The sequence below is a fragment of the Phalangium opilio genome, unplaced genomic scaffold (assembly GCF_054372755.1).
Source record: "Phalangium opilio isolate 3A_F unplaced genomic scaffold, DU_Popi_V2 ptg000360l_1, whole genome shotgun sequence".
NCBI classification, from domain to species: domain Eukaryota; kingdom Metazoa; phylum Arthropoda; class Arachnida; order Opiliones; family Phalangiidae; genus Phalangium; species Phalangium opilio.
Genome location: NW_028324230.1, coordinates 4,106,690 through 4,127,747, shown reverse-complemented (window position 1 = coordinate 4,127,747; position 21,058 = coordinate 4,106,690). Strand labels below are relative to the sequence as shown.

Sequence of the window (21,058 nt, the reverse complement as noted above, 5' to 3'; positions counted from 1 at the left end):
GAGTGCTAGATAATAATTCGAATTTAAATTAAGTGAGACAAATTAACCTTCATCTTCTTAAAACAATAACAAAAAGAAAATATGTTTGCTTTTTTGAAATCTATTGGAATTTTAAAGAGGAAAAAAAAGTGAAAAAGCCAACGGCACGCTGTGTTCCTAAGTGGTCTCCCTCCTAAGTACTGACTGCGCTCGACGCTGCTTAACTTCGGCGAGCGGAGGAGAACCGGTGTTTTCAGCGTGAAATAGCCGTTGCCGAGTGTGCTATTTAATAATTTGAATTTAATTAACCTTCATCTTTATAAAACAATAACAAAAAGAAGATATGTTTGCTTTTTTCATATCTGGTGGAATTTAAAAGAGGAAACAAAAGTGAAAAAGCCAACGGCACGAAGAGTTTCCAAGTACTGACTGCGCTCGACGCCGCTTAACTTCGGTGATCGGACGAGAACCGGTGTATTCAGCGTGATATGGCCGTTAGCGAAAGTACTATTTAATAATTTGAATTTAATTAACTTTCATTTTTATAAAACAATAACAAAAAGAAGATATGTTTGGTTTTTTCATATCTGGTGGGATTTAAAAGCGGAAACAAAAAGGAAAAAGCCAACGGCACGCAGTATTCCCAAGTACTGACTGCGCTCGACGCTGCTTAACTTCGGTGATCGGACGAGAACCGTTTTTTTCAGCGTTATATGGCCGTTGCCGAGAGTGCTAGTTAATAATTCGAATTTGAATTAAGTGAGACAAATTAACCTTCGTCTTTTTAAAACAATAACAAAAAGAAAATATGTTTGCTTTTTTGAAATCTATTGGAATTTAAATGTGGAGAAAAAAGTGAAAAAACCAACGGCACGCAGTGTTCGTAAGTGGTCTCCCTCCCAGGTACTTACTGCGCTCGACGCTGCTTAACTTCCTGATCGGAGGAGAACCGGTGTGTTCAGCGTGATAAGGCCGTTGCCGAGAGTGCTAGTTAATAATTTGAATTTAATTAACCTTCATCTTTATAAAACAATAACAAAAAGAAGATATGTTTGCTTTTTTCATATCTGGTGGAATTTAAAAGAGGAAATAAAAGTGAAAAAGCCAACGGCCCGCAGTGTTCCTAAGTGGTCTCCCTCCCAAGTACTGACTGCGCTCGACGCTGCTTAACTTCCAAATCGGAGGAGAACCGGTGTATTCAGCGTGATATGGCCGTTGCCGAGAGTGCTAGTTAATAATTTGAATTTAATTAACCTTCATCTTTATAAAACAATAAAAAAAGAAGATATGTTTGCTTTTTTCATATCTGGTGGAATTTAAAAGAGGAAACAAAAGTGAAAAAGCCAACGGCACGCAGAGTTTCCAAGTACTGACTGCGCTCGACGCTGCTTAACTTCGGTGATCGGACGAGAACCGGTGTTTTCAGCGTGATATGGCCGTTGCCGAGAGTGCTAGATAATAATTCGAATTTAAATTAAGTGAGACAAATTAACCTTCATCTTTTTAAAACAAAAACAAAAAGAAAATAAGTTTGCTATTTTCATATCTGGTGGAATTTAAATGATGAAACAAAAAGGAAAAATCCAACGGCACGCATTATTCCCAAGTACTGACTGCGCTCGACGCTGCTTAACTTCGGTGATCGGACGAGAACCGTTTTTTTTCAGCGTGATATGGCCGTTGCCGAGAGTGCTAGTTAATAATTCGAATTTAAATTAAGTGAGACAAATTAACCTTCATCTTCTTAAAACAATAACAAAAAGAAAATATGTTTGCTTTTTTGAAATCTATTGGAATTTTAAAGAGGAAAAAAAAGTGAAAAAGCCAACGGCACGCTGTGTTCCTAAGTGGTCTCCCTCCCAAGTACTGACTGCGCTCGACGCTGCTTAACTTCGGCGATCGGAGGAGAACCGGTGTTTTCAGCGTGAAATAGCCGTTGCCGAGTGTGCTACTTAATAATTTGAATTTAATTAACCTTCATCTTTATAAAACAATAACAAAAAGAAGATATGTTTGCTTTTTTCATATCTGGTGGAATTTAAAAGAGGAAACAAAAGTGAAAAAGCCAACGGCACGAAGAGTTTCCAAGTACTGACTGCGCTCGACGCTGCTTAACTTCGGTGATCGGACGAGAACCGGTGTATTCAGCGTGATATGGCCGTTAGCGAAAGTACTATTTAATAATTTGAATTTAATTAACTTTCATTTTTATAAAACAATAACAAAAAGAAGATATGTTTGGTTTTTTCATATCTGGTGGGATTTAAAAGCGGAAACAAAAAGGAAAAAGCCAACGGCACGCAGTATTCCCAAGTACTGACTGCGCTCGACGCTGCTTAACTTCGGTGATCGGACGAGAACCGTTTTATTCAGCGTTATATGGCCGTTGCCGAGAGTGCTAGTTAATAATTCGAATTTGAATTAAGTGAGACAAATTAACCTTCGTCTTTTTAAAACAATAACAAAAAGAAAATATGTTTGCTTTTTTGAAATCTATTGGAATTTAAATGTGGAGAAAAAAGTGAAAAAACCAACGGCACGCAGTGTTCGTAAGTGGTCTCCCTCCCAGGTACTGACTGCGCTCGACGCTGCTTAACTTCCTGATCGGAGGAGAACCGGTGTATTCAGCGTGATATGGCCGTTGCCGAGAGTGCTAGTTAATAATTTGAATTTAATTAACCTTCATCTTTATAAAACAATAACAAAAAGAAGATATGTTTGCTTTTTTCATATCTGGTGGGATTTAAAAGAGGAAATAAAAGTGAAAAAGCCAACGGCCCGCAGTGTTCCTAAGGGGTCTCCCTCCCAAGTACTGACTGCGCTCGACGCTGCTTAACTTCCTGATCGGAGCAGAACCGGTGTATTCAGCGTGATATGGCCGTTGCCGAGAGTGCTAGTTAATAATTTGAATTTAATTAACCTTCATCTTTATAAAACAATAACAAAAAGAAGATATGTTTGCTTTTTTCATATCTGGTGGAATTTAAAAGAGGAAACAAAAGTGAAAAAGCCAACGGCACGCAGAGTTTCCAAGTACTGACTGCGCTCGACGCTGCTTTACTTCGGTGATCAGACGAGAACCGGTGTTTTCAGCGTGATATGGCCGTTGCCGAGAGTGCTAGATAATAATTCGAATTTAAATTAAGTGAGACAAATTAACCTTCATCTTTTTAAAACAAAAACAAAAAGAAAATAAGTTTGCTATTTTCATATCTGATGGAATTTAAATGATGAAACAAAAAGGAAAAATCCAACGGCACGCATTATTCCCAAGTACTGACTGCGCTCGACGCTGCTTAACTTCGGTGATCGGACGAGAACCGTTTTTTTCAGCGTGATATGGCCGTTGCCGAGAGTGCTAGTTAATAATTCGAATTTAAATTAAGTGAGACAAATTAACCTTCATCTTCTTAAAACAATAACAAAAAGAAAATATGTTTGCTTTTTTGAAATCTATTGGAATTTTAAAGAGGAAAAAAAAGTGAAAAAGCCAACGGCACGCTGTGTTCCTAAGTGGTCTCCCTCTCAAATACTGACTGCGCTCGACGCTGCTTAACTTCGGCGATCGGAGGAGAACCGGTGTTTTCAGCGTGAAATAGCCGTTGCCGAGTGTGCTATTTAATAATTTGAATTTAATTAACCTTCATCTTTATAAAACAATAACAAAAAGAAGATATGTTTGCTTTTTTCATATCTGGTGGAATTTAAAAGAGGAAACAAAAGTGAAAAAGCCAACGGCACGAAGAGTTTCCAAGTACTGACTGCGCTCGACGCTGCTTAACTTCGGTGGTCGGACGAGAACCGGTGTATTCAGCGTGATATGGCCGTTAGCGAAAGTACTATTTAATAATTTGAATTTAATTAACTTTCATTTTTATAAAACAATAACAAAAAGAAGATATGTTTGGTTTTTTCATATCTGGTGGGATTTAAAAGCGGAAACAAAAAGGAAAAAGCCAACGGCACGCAGTATTCCCAAGTACTGACTGCGCTCGACGCTGCTTAACTTCGGTGATCGGACGAGAACCGTTTTATTCAGCGTTATATGGCCGTTGCCGAGAGTGCTAGTTAATAATTCGAATTTGAATTAAGTGAGACAAATTAACCTTCGTCTTTTTAAAACAATAACAAAAAGAAAATATGTTTGCTTTTTTGAAATCTATTGGAATTTAAATGTGGAGAAAAAAGTGAAAAAACCAACGGCACGCAGTGTTCGTAAGTGGTCTCCCTCCCAGGTACTGACTGCGCTCGACGCTGCTTAACTTCCTGATCGGAGGAGAACCGGTGTATTCAGCGTGATATGGCCGTTGCCGAGAGTGCTAGTTAATAATTTGAATTTAATTAACCTTCATCTTTATAAAACAATAACAAAAAGAAGATATGTTTGCTTTTTTCATATCTGGTGGAATTTAAAAGAGGAAATAAAAGTGAAAAAGCCAACGGCCCGCAGTGTTCCTTAGGGGTCTCCCTCCCAAGTACTGACTGCGCTCGACGCTGCTTAACTTCCTGATCGGAGGAGAACCGGTGTATTCAGCGTGATATGGCCGTTGCCGAGAGTGCTAGTTAATAATTCGAATTTAAATTAAGTGAGACAAATTAACCTTCATCTTTTTAAAACAAAAACAAAAAGAAAATAAGTTTGCTATTTTCATATCTGGTGGAATTTAAAAGATGAAACAAAAAGGAAAAATCCAACGGCACGCAGTATTCCCAAGTACTGACTGCGCTCGACGCTGCTTAACTTCGGTGATCGGACGAGAACCGTTTTTTTCAGCGTGATATGGCCGTTGCCGAGAGTGCTAGTTAATAATTCGAATTTAAATTAAGTGAGACAAATTAACCTTCATCTTTTTAAAACAATAACAAAAAGAAAATATGTTTGCTTTTTTGAAATCTATTGGAATTTATAAGAGGAAAAAAAAGTGAAAAAGCCAACGGCACGCTGTGTTCCGAAGTGGTCTCCCTCCCAAGTACTGACTGCGCTCGACGCTGCTTAACTTCGGCGATCGGAGGAGAACCGGTGTTTTCAGCGTGAAATAGCCGTTGCCGAGTGTGCTATTTAATAATTTTAATTTAATTAACCTTCATCTTTATAAAACAATAACAAAAAGAAGATATGTTTGCTTTTTTCATATCTGGTGGAATTTAAAAGAGGAAACAAAAGTGAAAAAGCCAACGGCACGCAGAGTTTCCAAGTACTGACTGCGCTCGACGCTGCTTAACTTCGGTGATCGGACGAGAACCGGTGTATTCAGCGTGATATGGCCGTTAGCGAAAGTGCTATTTAATAATTTGAATTTAATTAACTTTCATTTTTATAAAACAATAACAAAAAGAAGATATGTTTGCTTTTTTCATATCTGGTGGAATTTAAAAGAGGAAACAAAAAGGAAAAATCCAACGGCACGCAGTATTCCCAAGTACTGACTGCGCTCCACGCTGCTTAACTTCGGTGATCGGACGAGAACCGTTTTTTTCAGCGTGATATGGCCGTTGCCGAGAGTGCTAGTTAATAATTCGAATTTAAATTAAGTGAGACAAATTAACCTTCATCTTTTTAAAACAATAACAAAAAGAAAATAAGTTTGCTTTTTTCATATCTATTGGAATTTAAAAGAGGAAAAAAAAGTGAAAAAGCCAACGGCACGCAGAGTTTCCAAGTACTGACTGCGCTCGACGCTGCTTAACTTCGGTGATCGGACGAGAACCGGTGTTTTCAGCGTAATATGGCCGTTGCCGAGAGTGCTAGATAATAATTCGAATTTAAATTAAGTGAGACAAATTAACCTTCATCTTTTTAAAACAATAACAAAAAGAAAATATGTTTGCTTTTTTCATATCTATTGGAATTTAAAAGAGGAAAAAAAAATTAAAGCCAACGGCACGCAGTGTTCCTAAGTAGTCTACCTCCCAAGTACTGACTGCGCTCGACGCTGCTTAACTTCCTGATCGGAGGAGAACCGGTGTATTCAGCGTGATATGGCCGTTGCCGAGAGTGCTAGTTAATAATTTGAATTTAATTAACCTTCATCTTTATAAAACAATAACAAAAAGAAGATATGTTTGCTTTTTTCATATCTGGTGGAATTTAAAAGAGGAAACAAAAGTGAAAAAGCCAACGGCACGCAGAGTTTCCAAGTACTGACTGCGCTCGACGCTGCTTAACTTCGGTGATCGGACGAGAACCGGTGTTTTCAGCGTGATATGGCCGTTGCCGAGAGTGCTAGATAATATTTCGAATTTAAATTAAGTGAGACAAATTAACCTTCATCTTTTTAAAACAAAAACAAAAAGAAAATAAGTTTGCTATTTTCATATCTGGTGGAATTTAAAAGATGAAACAAAAAGGAAAAATCCAACGGCACGCAGTATTCCCAAGTACTGACTGCGCTCGACGCTGCTTAACTTCGGTGATCGGACGAGAACCGTTTTTTTCAGCGTGATATGGCCGTTGCCGAGAGTGCTAGTTAATAATTCGAATTTAAATTAAGTGTGACAAATTAACCTTCATCTTTTTAAAACAATAACAAAAAGAAAATATGTTTGCTTTTTTGAAATCTATTGGAATTTAAAAGAGGAAAAAAAAGTGAAAAAGCCAACGGCACGCTGTGTTCCGAAGTGGTCTCCCTCCCAAGTACTGACTGCGCTCGACGCTGCTTAACTTCGGCGATCGGAGGAGAACCGGTGTTTTCAGCGTGAAATAGCCGTTGCCGAGTGTGCTATTTAATAATTTTAATTTAATTAACCTTCATCTTTATAAAACAATAACAAAAAGAAGATATGTTTGCTTTTTTCATATCTGGTGGAATTTAAAAGAGGAAACAAAAGTGAAAAAGCCAACGGCACGAAGAGTTTCCAAGTACTGACTGCGCTCGACGCTGCTTAACTTCGGTGATCGGACGAGAACCGGTGTATTCAGCGTGATATGGCCGTTGCCGAGAGTGCTAGTTAATAATTTGAATTTAATTAACTTTCATTTTTATAAAACAATAACAAAAAGAAGATATGTTTGCTTTTTTCATATCTGGTGGAATTTAAAAGAGGAAACAAAAAGGAAAAATCCAACGGCACGCAGTATTCCCAAGTACTGACTGCGCTCCACGCTGCTTAACTTCGGTGATCGGACGAGAACCGTTTTTTTCAGCGTGATATGGCCGTTGCCGAGAGTGCTAGTTAATAATTCGAATTTAAATTAAGTGAGACAAATTAACCTTCATCTTTTTAAAACAATAACAAAAAAAAAATAAGTTTGCTTTTTTCATATCTATTGGAATTTAAAAGAGGAAAAAAAAGTGAAAAAGCCAACGGCACGCAGAGTTTTCAAGTACTGACTGCGCTCGACGCTGCTTAACTTCGGTGATCGGACGAGAACCGGTGTTTTCAGCGTAATATGGCCGTTGCCGAGAGTGCTAGATAATAATTCGAATTTAAATTAAGTGAGACAAATTAACTTTCATCTTTATAAAACAATAACAAAAAGAAGATATGTTTGCTTTTTTATATCTGGTGGAATTTAAAAGAGGAAATAAAAGTGAAAAAGCCAACGGCCCGCAGTGTTCCTAAGTGGTCTCCCTCCCAAGTACTGACTGCGCTCGACGCTGCTTAACTTCGGAGATCGGACGAGAACCGGTGTTTTCAGCGTGATATGGCCGTTAGCGAAAGTGCTATTTAATAATTTGAATTTAATTAACTTTCATCTTTATAAAACAATATCAAAAAGAAGACATGTTTGGTTTTTTCAAATCTGGTGGAATTTAAAAGAGGAAATAAAAGTGAAAAAGCCAACGGCACGCAGAGTTTCCAAGTACTGACTGCGCTCGACGCTGCTTTACTTCGGTGATCGGACTAGAACCGGTGTTTTCAGCGTGATATGGCCGTTGCCGAGAGTGGTAGATAATAATTCGAATTTAAATTAAGTGAGACAAAATAACCTTCATCTTTTTTAAACAATAACAAAAAGAAAATATATTTGCTTTTTTCATTTCTATTGGAATTTAAAAGAGGAAAAAAAAGTGAAAAAGCCAACGGCACGCAGTGTTCCTAAGTGGTCTCCCTCCCAAGTACTGACTGCGCTCGACGCTGCTTAACTTCGGTGATCGGACGAGAACCGGTGTTTTCAGCGTTATATGGCCGTTGCCGAGAGTGCTAGATAATAATTCGAATTTAAATTAAGTGAGACAAAATAACCTTCATCTTTTTTAAACAATAACAAAAAGAAAATATATTTGCTTTTTTCATATCTATTGGAATTTAAAAGAGGAAAAAAAAGTGAAAAAGCCAACGGCACGCAATGTTCCTAAGTGGTCTCCCTCCCAAGTACTGACTGCGCTCGACGCTGCTTAACTTCGGTGATCGGACGAGAACCGGTGTTTTCAGCGTTATATGGCCGTTGCCGAGAGTTCTAGATAATAATTCGAATTTAAATTAAGTGAGACAAAATAACCTTCATCTTTATAAAACAATATCAAAAAGAAGACATGTTTGGTTTTTTCATATCTGGTGGAATTTAAAAGAGGAAATAAAAGTGAAAAAGCCAACGGCACGCAGAGTTTCCAAGTACTGACTGCGCTCGACGCTGCTTTACTTCGGTGATCGGACTAGAACCGGTGTTTTCAGCGTGATATGGCCGTTGCCGAGAGTGGTAGATAATAATTCGAATTTAAATTAAGTGAGACAAAATAACCTTCATCTTTTTTAAACAATAACAAAAAGAAAATATATTTGCTTTTTTCATATCTATTGGAATTTAAAAGAGGAAAAAAAAGTGATAAAGCCAACGGCACGCAGTGTTCCTAAGTGGTCTCCCTCCCAAGTACTGACTGCGCTCGACGCTGCTTAACTTCGGTGATCGGACGAGAACCGGTGTTTTCAGCGTGATATGGCCGTTGCCGAGAGTGCTATTTAATAATTTGAATTTAATTAACCTTCATCTTTGTAAAACAATAACAAAAAGAAGATATGTTTGCTTTTTTCATATCTGGTGGAATTTAGAAGAGAAAACTAAAAGGAAAAAGCCAACGGCACGCTGTGTTCCCAAGTACTGACTGCGCTCGACGCTGCTTAACTTCGGAGATCGGACGAGAACCGGTGTTTTCAGCGTGATATGGCCGTTAGCGAAAGTGCTATTTAATAATTTGAATTTAATTAACTTTCATCTTTATAAAACAATATCAAAAAGAAGATATGTTTGGTTTTTTCATATCTGGTGGAATTTAAAAGAGGAAATAAAAGTGAAAAAGCCAACGGCCCGCAGTGTTCCTAAGTGGTCTCCCTCCCAAGTACTGACTGCGCTCGACGCTGCTTAACTTCGGAGATCGGACGAGAACCGGTGTTTTCAGCGTGATATGGCCGTTAGCGAAAGTGCTATTTAATAATTTGAATTTAATTAACTTTCATCTTTATAAAACAATATCAAAAAGAAGACATGTTTGGTTTTTTCATATCTGGTGGAATTTAAAAGAGGAAATAAAAGTGAAAAAGCCAACGGCACGCAGAGTTTCCAAGTACTGACTGCGCTCGACGCTGCTTTACTTCGGTGATCGGACTAGAACCGGTGTTTTCAGCGTGATATGGCCGTTGCCGAGAGTGGTAGATAATAATTCGAATTTAAATTAAGTGAGACAAAATAACCTTCATCTTTTTTAAACAATAACAAAAAGAAAATATATTTGCTTTTTTCATATCTATTGGAATTTAAAAGAGGAAAAAAAGTGAAAAAGCCAACGGCACGCAGTGTTCCTAAGTGGTCTCCCTTCCAAGTACTGACTGCGCTCGACGCTGCTTAACTTCGGTGATCGGACGAGAACCGGTGTTTTCAGCGTGATATGGCCGTTGCCGAGAGTGCTATTTAATAATTTGAATTTAATTAACCTTCATCTTTGTAAAACAATAACAAAAAGAAGATATGTTTGCTTTTTTCATATCTGGTGGAATTTAGAAGAGGAAACAAAAAGGAAAAAGCCAACGGCACGCTGTGTTCCCAAGTACTGACTGCGCTCGACGCTGCTTAACTTCGGAGATCGGACGAGAACCGGTGTTTTCAGCGTGATATGGCCGTTAGCGAAAGTGCTATTTAATAATTTGAATTTAATTAACTTTCGTCTTTATAAAACAATATCAAAAAGAAGATATGTTTGGTTTTTTCATATCTGGTGGAATTTAAAAGAGGAAATAAAAGTGAAAAAGCCAACGGCCCGCAGTGTTCCTAAGTGGTCTCCCTCCCAAGTACTGACTGCGCTCGACGCTGCTTAACTTCGGAGATCGGACGAGAACCGGTGTTTTCAGCGTGATATGGCCGTTAGCGAAAGTGCTATTTAATAATTTGAATTTAATTAACCTTCATCTTTGTAAAACAATAACAAAAAGAAGATATGTTTGCTTTTTTCATATCTGGTGGAATTTAGAAGAGGAAACAAAAAGGAAAAAGCCAACGGCACGCTGTGTTCCCAAGTACTGACTGCGCTCGACGCTGCTTAACTTCGGAGATCGGACGAGAACCGGTGTTTTCAGCGTGATATGGCCGTTAGCGAAAGTGCTATTTAATAATTTGAATTTAATTAACTTTCGTCTTTATAAAACAATATCAAAAAGAAGATATGTTTGGTTTTTTCATATCTGGTGGAATTTAAAAGAGGAAATAAAAGTGAAAAAGCCAACGGCCCGCAGTGTTCCTAAGTGGTCTCCCTCCCAAGTACTGACTGCGCTCGACGCTGCTTAACTTCGGAGATCGGACGAGAACCGGTGTTTTCAGCGTGATATGGCCGTTAGCGAAAGTGCTATTTAATAATTTGAATTTAATTAACTTTCATCTTTATAAAACAATATCAAAAAGAAGACATGTTTGGTTTTTTCATATCTGGTGGAATTTAAAAGAGGAAATAAAAGTGAAAAAGCCAACGGCACGCAGAGTTTCCAAGTACTGACTGCGCTCGACGCTGCTTTACTTCGGTGATCGGACTAGAACCGGTGTTTTCAGCGTGATATGGCCGTTGCCGAGAGTGGTAGATAATAATTCGAATTTAAATTAAGTGAGACAAAATAACCTTCATCTTTTTTAAACAATAACAAAAAGAAAATATATTTGCTTTTTTCATATCTATTGGAATTTAAAAGAGGAAAAAAAAGTGAAAAAGCCAACGGCACGCAGTGTTCCTAAGTGGTCTCTCTCCCAAGTACTGACTGCGCTCGACGCTCCTTAACTTCGGTGATCGGACGAGAACCGGTGTTTTCAGCGTTATATGGCCGTTGCCGAGAGTGCTAGATAATAATTCGAATTTAAATTAAGTGAGACAAAATAACCTTCATCTTTATAAAACAATATCAAAAAGAAGACATGTTTGGTTTTTTCATATCTGGTGGAATTTAAAAGAGGAAATAAAAGTGAAAAAGCCAACGGCACGCAGAGTTTCCAAGTACTGACTGCGCTCGACGCTGCTTAACTTCGGTGATCGGACTAGAACCGGTGTTTTCAGCGTGATATGGCCGTTGCCGAGAGTGGTAGATAATAATTCGAATTTAAATTAAGTGAGACAAAATAACCTTCATCTTTTTTAAACAATAACAAAAAGAAAATATATTTGCTTTTTTCATATCTATTGGAATTTAAAAGAGGAAAAAAGTGAAAAAGCCAACGGCACGCAGTGTTCCTAAGTGGTCTCCCTCCCAAGTACTGACTGCGCTCGACGCTGCTTAACTTCGGTGATCGGACGAGAACCGGTGTTTTCAGCGTTATATGGCCGTTGCCGAGAGTGCTAGATAATAATTCGAATTTAAATTAAGTGAGACAAAATAACCTTCATCTTTATAAAACAATATCAAAAAGAAGACATGTTTGGTTTTTTCATATCTGGTGGAATTTAAAAGAGGAAATAAAAGTGAAAAAGCCAACGGCACGCAGAGTTTCCAAGTACTGACTGCGCTCGACGCTGCTTTACTTCGGTGATCGGACTAGAGCCGGTGTTTTCAGCGTGATATGGCCGTTGCCGAGAGTGGTAGATAATAATTCGAATTTAAATTAAGTGAGACAAAATAACCTTCATCTTTTTTAAACAATAACAAAAAGAAAATATATTTGCTTTTTTCATATCTATTGGAATTTAAAAGAGGAAAAAAAAGTGAAAAAGCCAACGGCACGCAGTGTTCCTAAGTGGTCTCCCTCCCAAGTACTGACTGCGCTCGACGCTGCTTAACTTCGGTGATCGGACGAGAACCAGTGTTTTCAGCGTGATATGGCCGTTGCCGAGAGTGATATATAATAATTTGAATTTAATTAACCTTCATCTTTGTAAAACAATAACAAATAGAAGATATGTTTGCTTTTTTCATATCTGGTGGAATTTAGAAGAGGAAACAAAAAGGAAAAAGCCAACGGCACGCTGTGTTCCCAAGTACTGACTGCGCTCGACGCTGCTTAACTTCGGAGATCGGACGAGAACCGGTGTTTTCAGCGTGATATGGCCGTTAGCGAAAGTGCTATTTAATAATTTGAATTTAATTAAATTCGTCTTTATAAAACAATATCAAAAAGAAGATATGTTTGGTTTTTTCATATCTGGTGGAATTTAAAAGAGGAAATAAAAGTGAAAAAGCCAACGGCCCGCAGTGTTCCTAAGTGGTCTCCCTCCCAAGTACTGACTGCGCTCGACGCTGCTTAACTTCGGAGATCGGACGAGAACCGGTGTTTTCAGCGTGATATGGCCGTTAGCGAAAGTGCTATTTAATAATTTGAATTTAATTAACTTTCATCTTTATAAAACAATATCAAAAAGAAGACATGTTTGGTTTTTTCATATCTGGTGGAATTTAAAAGAGGAAATAAAAGTGAAAAAGCCAACGGCACGCAGAGTTTCCAAGTACTGACTGCGCTCGACGCTGCTTTACTTCGGTGATCGGACTAGAACCGGTGTTTTCAGCGTGATATGGCCGTTTCCGAGAGTGCTAGATAATAATTCGAATTTAAATTAAGTGAGACAAATTAACCTTCATCTTTTTAAAACAATAACAAAAAGAAAATAAGTTTGCTTTTTTCATATCTATTGGAATTTAAAAGAGGAAAAAAAAGTGAAAAAGCCAACGGCACGCAGAGTTTCCAAGTACTGACTGCGCTCGACGCTGCTTAACTTCGGTGATCGGACGAGAACCGGTGTTTTCAGCGTGATATGGCCGTTGCCGAGAGTGCTAGATAATAATTCGAATTTAAATTAAGTGAGACAAATTAACCTTCATCTTTTTAAAACAATAACAAAAAGAAAATATGTTTGCTTTTTTCATATCTATTGGAATTTAAAAGAGGAAAAAAAAATTAAAGCCAACGGCACGCAGTGTTCCTAAGTAGTCTACCTCCCAAGTACTGACTGCGCTCGACGCTGCTTAACTTCGGTGACCGGACGGGAACCGGTGTATTCAGCGTGATATGGCCGTTTCCGAGAGTGCTATTTAATAATTTGAATTTAATTAACTTTCATCTTTATAAAACAATAACAAAAAGAAGATATGTTTGCTTTTTTATATCTGGTGGAATTTAAACGAGGATACAAAAGTGAAAAAACCAACGGCACGCAGAGTTTCCAAGTACTGACTGCGCTCGACGCTGCTTAACTTCGGAGATCGGACGAGAACCGGTGTTTTCGGCGTGATATGGCCGTTAGCGAAAGTGCTATTTAATAATTTGAATTTAATTAAGTTTCGTCTTTATAAAACAATATCAAAAAGAAAATATATTTGCTTTTTTCATATCTATTGGAATTTAGAAGAGGAAACAAAAAGTGAAAAAGCCAACGGCACGCAGTGTTCCTATGTGGTCTCCCTCCCAAGTAGTGACTGCGCTCGACGCTGCTTAACTTCGGTGATCGGACGAGAACCGGTGTTTTCAGCGTGATATGGCCGTTGCCGAGAGTGCTATTTAATAATTTGAATTTAATTAACCTTCATCTTTGTTAAACAATAACAAAAAGAAGATATGTTTGCTTTTTTCATATCTGGTGGAATTTAGAAGAGGAAACAAAAAGGAAAAAGCCAACGGCACGCTGTGTTCCCAAGTACTGACTGCGCTCGACGCTGCTTAACTTCGGTGATCGGACGAGAACCGGTGTTTTCAGCGTGATATGGCCGTTGCCGAGAGTGCTAGATAATAATTCGAATTTAAATTAAGTGAGACAAAATAACCTTCATCTTTTTAAAACAATAACAAAAAGAAAATATATTTGCTTTTTTCATATCTATTGGAATTTAAAAGAGGAAAAAAAGTGAAAAAGCCAACGGCACGCAGTGTTCCTAAGTGGTCTCCCTCCCAAGTACTGACTGCGCTCGACGCTGCTTAATTTCGGTGATCGGACGAGAACCGGTGTTTTCAGCGTGATATGGCCGTTAGCGAAAGTGCTATTTAATAATTTGAATTTAATTAACTTTCATCTTTATAAAACAATATCCAAAAGAAGACATGTTTGGTTTTTTCATATCTGGTGGAATTTAAAAGAGGAAATAAAAGTGAAAAAGCCAACGGCACGCAGAGTTTCCAAGTACTGACTGCGCTCGACGCTGCTTTACTTCGGTGATCGGACTAGAACCGGTGTTTTCAGCGTGATATGGCCGTTGCCGAGAGTGGTAGATAATGATTCGAATTTAAATTAAGTGAGACAAAATAACCTTCATCTTTTTTAAACAATAACAAAAAGAAAATATATTTGCTTTTTTCATATCTATTGGAATTTAAAAGAGGAAAAAAAAGTGAAAAAGCCAACGGCACGCAGTGTTCCTAAGTGGTCTCCCTCCCAAGTACTGTCTGCGCTCGACGCTGCTTAACTTCGGTGATCGGACGAGAACCGGTGTTTTCAGCGTAATATGGCCGTTGCCGAGAGTGCTATTTAATAATTTGAATTTAATTAACCTTCATTTTTGTAAAACAATAACAAAAAGAAGATATGTTTGCTTTTTTCATATCTGGTGGAATTTAGAAGAGGAAACAAAAAGGAAAAAGCCAACGGCACGCTGTGTTCCCAAGTACTGACTGCGCTCGACGCTGCTTAACTTCGGTGATCGGACGAGAACCGGTGTTTTCAGCGTGATATGGCCGTTGCCGAGAGTGCTAGATAATAATTCGAATTTAAATTAAGTGAGACAAAATAACCTTCATCTTTTTAAAACAATAACAAAAAGAAAATATATTTGCTTTTTTCATATCTATAGGAATTTAAAAGAGGAAAAAAGTGAAAAAGCCAACGGCACGCAGTGTTCCTAAGTGGTCTCCCTCCCAAGTACTGACTGCGCTCGACGCTGCTTAACTTCGGTGATCGGACGAAAACCGGAGTATTCAGCGTGATATGGCCGTTGCCGAGAGTGCTATTTAATTAACGTTCATCTTTATAAAACAATAACACAAAGAAGGTATATTTGCTTTTTTCATAACTGGTGGAATTTATACGTGGAAACAAAAAGGAAAAAGCCAACGGCACGCTGTGTTCCCAAGTACTGACTGCGCTCGACGCTGCTTAACTTCAGTGATCGGACGAGAACCGATGTTTTCAGCGTGATATGGCCGTTGCCGAGAGTGGTAGTTAATAATTCGAATTTAAATTAGGTGCGACAAATTAACCTTCATCTTTTTAAAACAATAACAAATAGTACATATGTTTGCTTTTTTCATATCTATTGGAATTTGAAAGAGGAAAATAAGTGAAAAAGCCAACGGCACGCAGTGTTCCTAAGTGGTCTCCTTCCCAAGTACTGACTGCGCTCGACGCTGCTTTACTTCGGTGATCGGACGAGAACCAGTGTTTTCAGCGTGATAAGGCCGTTGCCGAGAGTGCTAGTTAATAATTCGAATTTAAATTAAGTGCTACTCAATTAACCTTCATCTTTTTAAAACAAAAACAAATAGAAAATATGTTTGCTTTTTTCATATCTATTGGAATTTAAAAGAGGAAAAAAGTGAAAAAGCCAACGGCACGCAGTGTTCCTAAGTGGTCTCCCTCCCAAGTACTGACTGTGCTCGACGCTGCTTAACTTCGGTGATAGGACGAAAACCGGAGTATTCAGCGTGATATGGCCGTTGCCGAGAGTGCTATTTAATTATCGTTCATCTTTATAAAACAATAACACAAAGAAGGTATGTTTGCTTTTTTCATAACTGGTGGAATTTATACGTGGAAACAAAAAGGAAAAAGCCAACGGCACGCTGTGTTCCCAAGTACTGACTGCGCTCGACGCTGCTTAACTTCAGTGATCGGACGAGAACCGGTGTTTTCAGCGTGATATGGCCGTTGCCGAGAGTGCTATTTAATTATCGTTCATCTTTATAAAACTATAACAAAAAGAAGATATGTTTGCTTTTTTCATATCTGGTGGAATTTAAAAGAGGAAACAAAAAGGAAAAAGCCAAAGGCACGCAGTGTTCCCAAGTACTGACTGCGCTCGACGCTGCTTAACTTCGGTGATCGGACGAGAACCGTTTTTTCAGCGTGATATGGCCGTTGCCGAGAGTGCTAGTTAATTATTCGAATTTAAACTAAGTGAGACAAATTAATTCGGTCAAAAATTTGTCCAGAAAAAAATACATAAAAAAGTGTACCGAAAAAATCGCATGTTTTTTTTCTTCAAGATACAAAATCCGTGACAACGATTACTTATTGAAAATTGAATTTCAACAGTTTTTTGAATGAATATCGTTATATTTGCTTGAATTAAAGCAAAAAGTACAAAAATAGTGGTTTCAGTGGTTATATTTGAAAATAGTGACAAAATTCTCAAATGTGCTTCTCTTTGCAGAGAAACGTCGATTTTGCAAATGTTATCAAAAATCGAGGTACATTTTTATTTATTGATCAATCGATATGAAATCACTTTTAATGAGTATTTTATAGGTAAGTAAGCTGAATTCGGTCAAACTTTTGTCCAGAATAAAATGCATTAAAAAGTGTACCGAAAAAATCGCATGTTTTTTTTCTTCAAGATACAAAATCCGTGACAACGATTTCTTATTGAAAATTGAATTTTAAGTTTTTTGAATGAATATCGTTAGATTTGCTTGAATTAAAGCAAAAAGTACAAAAATAGTGGTTTCAGTGGTTATATTTGAAAATAGTGAAAAAATTCTCAAAATGTGCTTCTCTTTGCCGAGAAACGTCGATTTTGCAAATGTTATAAAAAATCGAGGTTCATTTTTATTTATTGATCTATCGATATGAAATAACTTTTAATGAGTATTTTATAGGTAAATAAGCTGAATTCGGTCAAAAATTTGTCCAGAAAAAAATGCATTAAAAAGTGTACCGAAAAAATCGCATGTTTTTTTCTCCAAGATACAAAATCCGTGACAACGATTTCTTATTGAAAATTGAATTTTAACAGTTTTTTGAATGAATATCGTTACATTTGCTTTAATTAAAGCAAAAAGTACAAAAATAGTGGTTTCAGTGGTTATATTTGAAAATTGGGAAAAAATTCTCAAAATGTGCTTCTCTGGCCGAGAAACGTCGATTTTGCAAATGTTATTAAAAATCGAGGTACATTTTTATTTATTGATCAATCGATTTTAAATCACTTTTAATGAGTATTTTATAGGTAAATAAGCTGAATTCGGTCAAAAATTTGTCCAGAAAAAAATGCATTCAAAAGTGTACCGAAAAAATCCCATGTTTTTTCTTCAAGATACAAAATCAGTGACAACGATTTCTTATTGAAAATTGAATTTTAACAGTTTTTTGAATGAATATCGTTACATTTGCTTTAATTAAAGCAAAAAGTACAAAAATAGTGGTTTCAATGGTTATATTTGAAAATAGTGAAAAAAAAATCAAATTGTGCTTCTCTGGCCGAAAAACGTCGATTTTGCAAATGTTATTAAAAATCGAGGTACATTTTTATTTATTGATCAATCGATATGAAATCACTTTTAATGAGTATTTTATAGGTAAATAAGCTGAATTCGGTCAAAAATTTGTCCAGAAAAAAATGCATTAAAAAGTGTACCAAAAAAATCGCATGTTTTTTTCTTCAAGATACAAAATCCGTCACGACGTTTTCTTATTGAAAATTGAATTTTAACAGATTTTGAATGAATATCGTTACATTTGCTTGATTTAAAGCAAAAAGTACAAAAATAGTGGTTTCAGGGGTTATATTTGAAAATAGTGAAAAAATTCTCAAAAATGTGCTTCTCTGGCCGAGAAACGTCGATTTTGAAAATGTTATAAAAAATCGAGGTTCATTTTTATTTATTGATCAATCGATATGAAATCACTTTTAATGAGTATTTTATAGGTAAATAAGCTGAATTCGGTCAAAAATTTGTCCAGAAAAAAATGCATTAAAAAGTGTACCGAAAAAATCGCATGTTTTTTTCTTCACGATACAAAATCCGTCAGTACGTTTTCTTATTGAAAATTGAATTTTAACAGATTTTGAATTTATATCGTTATATTTGCTTGAATTAGAGCAAAAAGTACAAAAATAGTGGTTTCAGTGGTTATATTTGAAAATAGTGAAAAAATTCTCAAAATGTGCTTCTCTGGCCGAGAAACGTCGATTTTGAAAATGTTATAAAAAATCGAGGTTCATTTTTATTTATTGATCAATCGATATGAAATCACTTTTAATGAGTATTTTATAGGTAAATAAGCTGAATTCGGTCAAAAATTTGTCCAGAAAAAAATGCATTCAAAAGTGTGCCAAAAAATCGCATGTTTTTTTTCTTCAAGATACAAAATCCGTGAACGATTTCTCATTGAAAATTGAATTTGAACAGTTTTTTCAATGAATATTGTTACATTTGCTTGATTTAAAGCAAAAAGTACAAAAATAGTGGTTTCAGTGGTTATATTTGAAAATAGTGAAAAAATTCTCAAAATATGCTTCTCTGGCCGAGAAACGTCGATTTTGAAAATGTTATAAAAAATCGAGGTTCATTTTTATTTATTGATCAATCGATATGAAATCACTTTTAATGAGTATTTTATAGGTAAATAAGCTGAATTCGGTCAAAAATTTGTCCAGAAAAAAATGCATTAAAAAGTGTACCGAAAAAATCGCATGTTTTTTTCTTCAAGATACAAAATCCGTCACTACGTTTTCTTATTGAAAATTGAATTTTAACAGATTTTGAATGAATATCGTTACATTTGCTTGATTTAAAGCAAAAAGTACAAAAATAGTGGTTTCAGTGGTTATATTTGAAAATAGTGAAAAAATTCTCAAAAATGTGCTTCTCTGGCCGAGAAACGTCGATTTTGAAAATGTTATAAAAAATCGAGGTTCATTTTTATTTATTGATCAATCGATATGAAATCACTTTTAATGAGTATTTTATAGGTAAATAAGCTGAATTCGGTCAAAAATTTGTCCAGAAAAAAATGCATTAAAAAGTGTACCGAAAAAATCGCATGTTTTTTTCTTCACGATACAAAATCCGTCACTACGTTTTCTTATTGAAAATTGAATTTTAACAGATTTTGAATTTATATCGTTATATTTGCTTGAATTAGAGCAAAAAGTACAAAAATAGTGGTTTCAGTGGTTATATTTGAAAATAGTGAAAAAATTCTCAAAATGTGCTTCTCTGGCCGAGAAACGTCGATTTTGAAAATGTTATAAAAAATCGAGGTTCATTTTTATTTATTGATCAATCGATATGAAATCACTTTTAATGAGTATTTTATAGGTAAATAAGCTGAATTCGGTCAAAAATTTTTCCAGAAAAAAATGCATTCAAAAGTGTACCAAAAAATCGCATGTTTTTTTCTTCAAGATACAAAATCCGTGACAACGATTTCTCATTGAAAATTGAATTTGAACAGTTTTTTGAATGAATATCGTTACATTTGCTTGATTTAAAGCAAAAAGTACAAAAATAGTGGTTTCAGTGGTTATATTTGTAAATAGTGAAAAAATTCTCAAAATGTGCTTCTCTGGCCGAGAAACGTCGATTTTGAAAATGTTATAAAAAATCGAGGTTCATTTTTATTTATTGATCAATCGATATGAAATCACTTTTAATGAGTATTTTATAGGTAAATAAGCTGAATTCGGTCAAAAATTTGTCCAGAAAAAAATGCATTCGAAAGTGTACCAAAAAATCGCATGTTTTTTTTCTACAAGTTACAAAATCCGTGACAACGATTTCTCATTGAAAATTGAATTTTAATAGTTTTTTGAATGAATATCGTTACATTTGCTTTAATTAAAGCAAAAAGTACAAAAATAGTGGTTTCAGTGGTTATATTTGAAAATAGTGAAAAAATCTCAAAATGTGCTTCTCTGGCCGAGAAACGTCGATTTTGCAAATGTTATTAAAAATCGAGGTACATTTTTATTTATTGATCAATCGATATGAAATCACTTTTAATGAGTATTTTATAGGTAAGTAAGCTGAATTCGGTCAAAAATTTGTCCAGAAAAAAATGCATTAAAAAGTGTACCGAAAAAATCGCATGTTTTTTCTTCAAGATACAAAATCCGTGACGGTTATATTTGAAAATAGTGAAAAAATTCTCAAAATGTGCTTCTCTTTGCCGAGAAACGTCGATTTTGCAAATGTTATCAAAAATCGAGGTTCATTTTTATTTATTGATCAATCGATATGAAATCACTTTTAATGAGTATTTTATAGGTAAATAAGCTGAATTCGGTCAAAAATTTGTCCAGAAAAAAATGCATTCAAAAGTGTACCAAAAAGTCGCATGCTTTTTTTCTTCAAGATACAAAATCCGTGACAACGATTTCTTATTGAAAATTGAATTTTAAGTTTTTTGAATGAATATCGTTTCATTTGCTTGAATTAAAGCAAAAAGTAGAAAAATAGTGGTTTCAGTAGTTATATTTGAAAATAGTGAAAAAATTCTCAAAATGTGGTTCTCTTTGCCGAGAAACGTCGATTAAGAAAATGTTATTAAAAATCGAGGTTCATTTTTATTTTTGATCAATCGGTATGAAATCACTTTTAATGAGTATTTTATAGGTAAATAAGCTGAATTCGGTCAAAAATTTGTCCAGAAAAAAATGCATTCAAAAGTGTACCAAAAAGTCGCATGCTTTTTTTCTTCAAGATACAAAATCCGTGACAACGATTTCTCATTGAAAATTGAATTTG

The 21,058-nt window shown here is 35.9% G+C and overlaps 11 non-coding genes and 40 pseudogenes across 11 annotated transcripts; all 51 read right to left on the bottom strand.

The window, feature by feature from the left end:
* Positions 1-135: 135 nt before the first annotated feature.
* Positions 136-254, bottom strand: LOC149602447 (5S ribosomal RNA; annotated as a pseudogene).
* A 122-nt stretch (positions 255-376) lies between these two features.
* Positions 377-479, bottom strand: LOC149602446 (5S ribosomal RNA; annotated as a pseudogene).
* A 362-nt stretch (positions 480-841) lies between these two features.
* On the bottom strand, positions 842-959 carry LOC149602445 (5S ribosomal RNA; annotated as a pseudogene).
* A 122-nt stretch (positions 960-1,081) lies between these two features.
* On the bottom strand, positions 1,082-1,199 carry LOC149602444 (5S ribosomal RNA; annotated as a pseudogene).
* A 121-nt stretch (positions 1,200-1,320) lies between these two features.
* LOC149602443 (5S ribosomal RNA) lies at positions 1,321-1,423 on the bottom strand (annotated as a pseudogene).
* Positions 1,424-1,801: 378 nt separating this feature from the next.
* Positions 1,802-1,920, bottom strand: LOC149602442 (5S ribosomal RNA; annotated as a pseudogene).
* Positions 1,921-2,042: 122 nt separating this feature from the next.
* On the bottom strand, positions 2,043-2,145 carry LOC149602441 (5S ribosomal RNA; annotated as a pseudogene).
* A 362-nt stretch (positions 2,146-2,507) lies between these two features.
* Positions 2,508-2,625, bottom strand: LOC149602440 (5S ribosomal RNA; annotated as a pseudogene).
* Positions 2,626-2,747: 122 nt separating this feature from the next.
* LOC149602439 (5S ribosomal RNA) lies at positions 2,748-2,865 on the bottom strand (annotated as a pseudogene).
* A 122-nt stretch (positions 2,866-2,987) lies between these two features.
* Positions 2,988-3,090, bottom strand: LOC149602438 (5S ribosomal RNA; annotated as a pseudogene).
* A 377-nt stretch (positions 3,091-3,467) lies between these two features.
* On the bottom strand, positions 3,468-3,586 carry LOC149602437 (5S ribosomal RNA; annotated as a pseudogene).
* A 122-nt stretch (positions 3,587-3,708) lies between these two features.
* On the bottom strand, positions 3,709-3,811 carry LOC149602436 (5S ribosomal RNA; annotated as a pseudogene).
* A 362-nt stretch (positions 3,812-4,173) lies between these two features.
* LOC149602435 (5S ribosomal RNA) lies at positions 4,174-4,291 on the bottom strand (annotated as a pseudogene).
* Positions 4,292-4,413: 122 nt separating this feature from the next.
* LOC149602434 (5S ribosomal RNA) lies at positions 4,414-4,531 on the bottom strand (annotated as a pseudogene).
* A 377-nt stretch (positions 4,532-4,908) lies between these two features.
* LOC149602433 (5S ribosomal RNA) lies at positions 4,909-5,027 on the bottom strand (annotated as a pseudogene).
* Positions 5,028-5,149: 122 nt separating this feature from the next.
* On the bottom strand, positions 5,150-5,252 carry LOC149602432 (5S ribosomal RNA; annotated as a pseudogene).
* A 362-nt stretch (positions 5,253-5,614) lies between these two features.
* On the bottom strand, positions 5,615-5,717 carry LOC149602431 (5S ribosomal RNA; annotated as a pseudogene).
* A 135-nt stretch (positions 5,718-5,852) lies between these two features.
* On the bottom strand, positions 5,853-5,970 carry LOC149602430 (5S ribosomal RNA; annotated as a pseudogene).
* Positions 5,971-6,092: 122 nt separating this feature from the next.
* Positions 6,093-6,195, bottom strand: LOC149602429 (5S ribosomal RNA; annotated as a pseudogene).
* A 377-nt stretch (positions 6,196-6,572) lies between these two features.
* Positions 6,573-6,691, bottom strand: LOC149602428 (5S ribosomal RNA; annotated as a pseudogene).
* Positions 6,692-6,813: 122 nt separating this feature from the next.
* Positions 6,814-6,916, bottom strand: LOC149602427 (5S ribosomal RNA; annotated as a pseudogene).
* A 362-nt stretch (positions 6,917-7,278) lies between these two features.
* Positions 7,279-7,381, bottom strand: LOC149602426 (5S ribosomal RNA; annotated as a pseudogene).
* Positions 7,382-7,517: 136 nt separating this feature from the next.
* LOC149602425 (5S ribosomal RNA) lies at positions 7,518-7,636 on the bottom strand. The gene has a single exon (XR_016378556.1). It is a non-coding gene; the product is annotated as a 5S ribosomal RNA (ribosomal RNA).
* A 362-nt stretch (positions 7,637-7,998) lies between these two features.
* Positions 7,999-8,117, bottom strand: LOC149602424 (5S ribosomal RNA; annotated as a pseudogene).
* A 137-nt stretch (positions 8,118-8,254) lies between these two features.
* Positions 8,255-8,373, bottom strand: LOC149602423 (5S ribosomal RNA; annotated as a pseudogene).
* A 377-nt stretch (positions 8,374-8,750) lies between these two features.
* LOC149602422 (5S ribosomal RNA) lies at positions 8,751-8,869 on the bottom strand. Its single transcript, XR_016379007.1, has one exon. It is a non-coding gene; the product is annotated as a 5S ribosomal RNA (ribosomal RNA).
* Positions 8,870-8,991: 122 nt separating this feature from the next.
* Positions 8,992-9,094, bottom strand: LOC149602421 (5S ribosomal RNA; annotated as a pseudogene).
* Positions 9,095-9,216: 122 nt separating this feature from the next.
* On the bottom strand, positions 9,217-9,335 carry LOC149602420 (5S ribosomal RNA). The gene has a single exon (XR_016378555.1). It is a non-coding gene; the product is annotated as a 5S ribosomal RNA (ribosomal RNA).
* A 361-nt stretch (positions 9,336-9,696) lies between these two features.
* LOC149602419 (5S ribosomal RNA) lies at positions 9,697-9,815 on the bottom strand. Its single transcript, XR_016379014.1, has one exon. It is a non-coding gene; the product is annotated as a 5S ribosomal RNA (ribosomal RNA).
* Positions 9,816-9,937: 122 nt separating this feature from the next.
* On the bottom strand, positions 9,938-10,040 carry LOC149602418 (5S ribosomal RNA; annotated as a pseudogene).
* Positions 10,041-10,162: 122 nt separating this feature from the next.
* LOC149602417 (5S ribosomal RNA) lies at positions 10,163-10,281 on the bottom strand. The gene has a single exon (XR_016378554.1). It is a non-coding gene; the product is annotated as a 5S ribosomal RNA (ribosomal RNA).
* Positions 10,282-10,403: 122 nt separating this feature from the next.
* LOC149602416 (5S ribosomal RNA) lies at positions 10,404-10,506 on the bottom strand (annotated as a pseudogene).
* A 122-nt stretch (positions 10,507-10,628) lies between these two features.
* Positions 10,629-10,747, bottom strand: LOC149602415 (5S ribosomal RNA). The gene has a single exon (XR_016378553.1). It is a non-coding gene; the product is annotated as a 5S ribosomal RNA (ribosomal RNA).
* A 362-nt stretch (positions 10,748-11,109) lies between these two features.
* Positions 11,110-11,228, bottom strand: LOC149602414 (5S ribosomal RNA; annotated as a pseudogene).
* Positions 11,229-11,365: 137 nt separating this feature from the next.
* On the bottom strand, positions 11,366-11,468 carry LOC149602413 (5S ribosomal RNA; annotated as a pseudogene).
* Positions 11,469-11,603: 135 nt separating this feature from the next.
* On the bottom strand, positions 11,604-11,722 carry LOC149602412 (5S ribosomal RNA; annotated as a pseudogene).
* A 377-nt stretch (positions 11,723-12,099) lies between these two features.
* Positions 12,100-12,218, bottom strand: LOC149602411 (5S ribosomal RNA). Its single transcript, XR_016377883.1, has one exon. It is a non-coding gene; the product is annotated as a 5S ribosomal RNA (ribosomal RNA).
* A 122-nt stretch (positions 12,219-12,340) lies between these two features.
* Positions 12,341-12,443, bottom strand: LOC149602410 (5S ribosomal RNA; annotated as a pseudogene).
* A 121-nt stretch (positions 12,444-12,564) lies between these two features.
* On the bottom strand, positions 12,565-12,683 carry LOC149602409 (5S ribosomal RNA). The gene has a single exon (XR_016378552.1). It is a non-coding gene; the product is annotated as a 5S ribosomal RNA (ribosomal RNA).
* Positions 12,684-13,045: 362 nt separating this feature from the next.
* Positions 13,046-13,148, bottom strand: LOC149602408 (5S ribosomal RNA; annotated as a pseudogene).
* Positions 13,149-13,283: 135 nt separating this feature from the next.
* LOC149602407 (5S ribosomal RNA) lies at positions 13,284-13,402 on the bottom strand (annotated as a pseudogene).
* A 121-nt stretch (positions 13,403-13,523) lies between these two features.
* LOC149602406 (5S ribosomal RNA) lies at positions 13,524-13,626 on the bottom strand (annotated as a pseudogene).
* A 123-nt stretch (positions 13,627-13,749) lies between these two features.
* Positions 13,750-13,868, bottom strand: LOC149602405 (5S ribosomal RNA). The gene has a single exon (XR_016378653.1). It is a non-coding gene; the product is annotated as a 5S ribosomal RNA (ribosomal RNA).
* Positions 13,869-13,990: 122 nt separating this feature from the next.
* Positions 13,991-14,093, bottom strand: LOC149602404 (5S ribosomal RNA; annotated as a pseudogene).
* A 136-nt stretch (positions 14,094-14,229) lies between these two features.
* On the bottom strand, positions 14,230-14,348 carry LOC149602403 (5S ribosomal RNA). The gene has a single exon (XR_016379139.1). It is a non-coding gene; the product is annotated as a 5S ribosomal RNA (ribosomal RNA).
* Positions 14,349-14,710: 362 nt separating this feature from the next.
* Positions 14,711-14,829, bottom strand: LOC149602402 (5S ribosomal RNA). Its single transcript, XR_016377930.1, has one exon. It is a non-coding gene; the product is annotated as a 5S ribosomal RNA (ribosomal RNA).
* Positions 14,830-14,951: 122 nt separating this feature from the next.
* Positions 14,952-15,054, bottom strand: LOC149602401 (5S ribosomal RNA; annotated as a pseudogene).
* A 135-nt stretch (positions 15,055-15,189) lies between these two features.
* On the bottom strand, positions 15,190-15,308 carry LOC149602400 (5S ribosomal RNA; annotated as a pseudogene).
* Positions 15,309-15,655: 347 nt separating this feature from the next.
* Positions 15,656-15,774, bottom strand: LOC149602399 (5S ribosomal RNA; annotated as a pseudogene).
* A 136-nt stretch (positions 15,775-15,910) lies between these two features.
* Positions 15,911-16,029, bottom strand: LOC149602398 (5S ribosomal RNA; annotated as a pseudogene).
* A 108-nt stretch (positions 16,030-16,137) lies between these two features.
* LOC149602397 (5S ribosomal RNA) lies at positions 16,138-16,240 on the bottom strand (annotated as a pseudogene).
* Between the last annotated feature and the right edge of the window lie 4,818 nt (positions 16,241-21,058).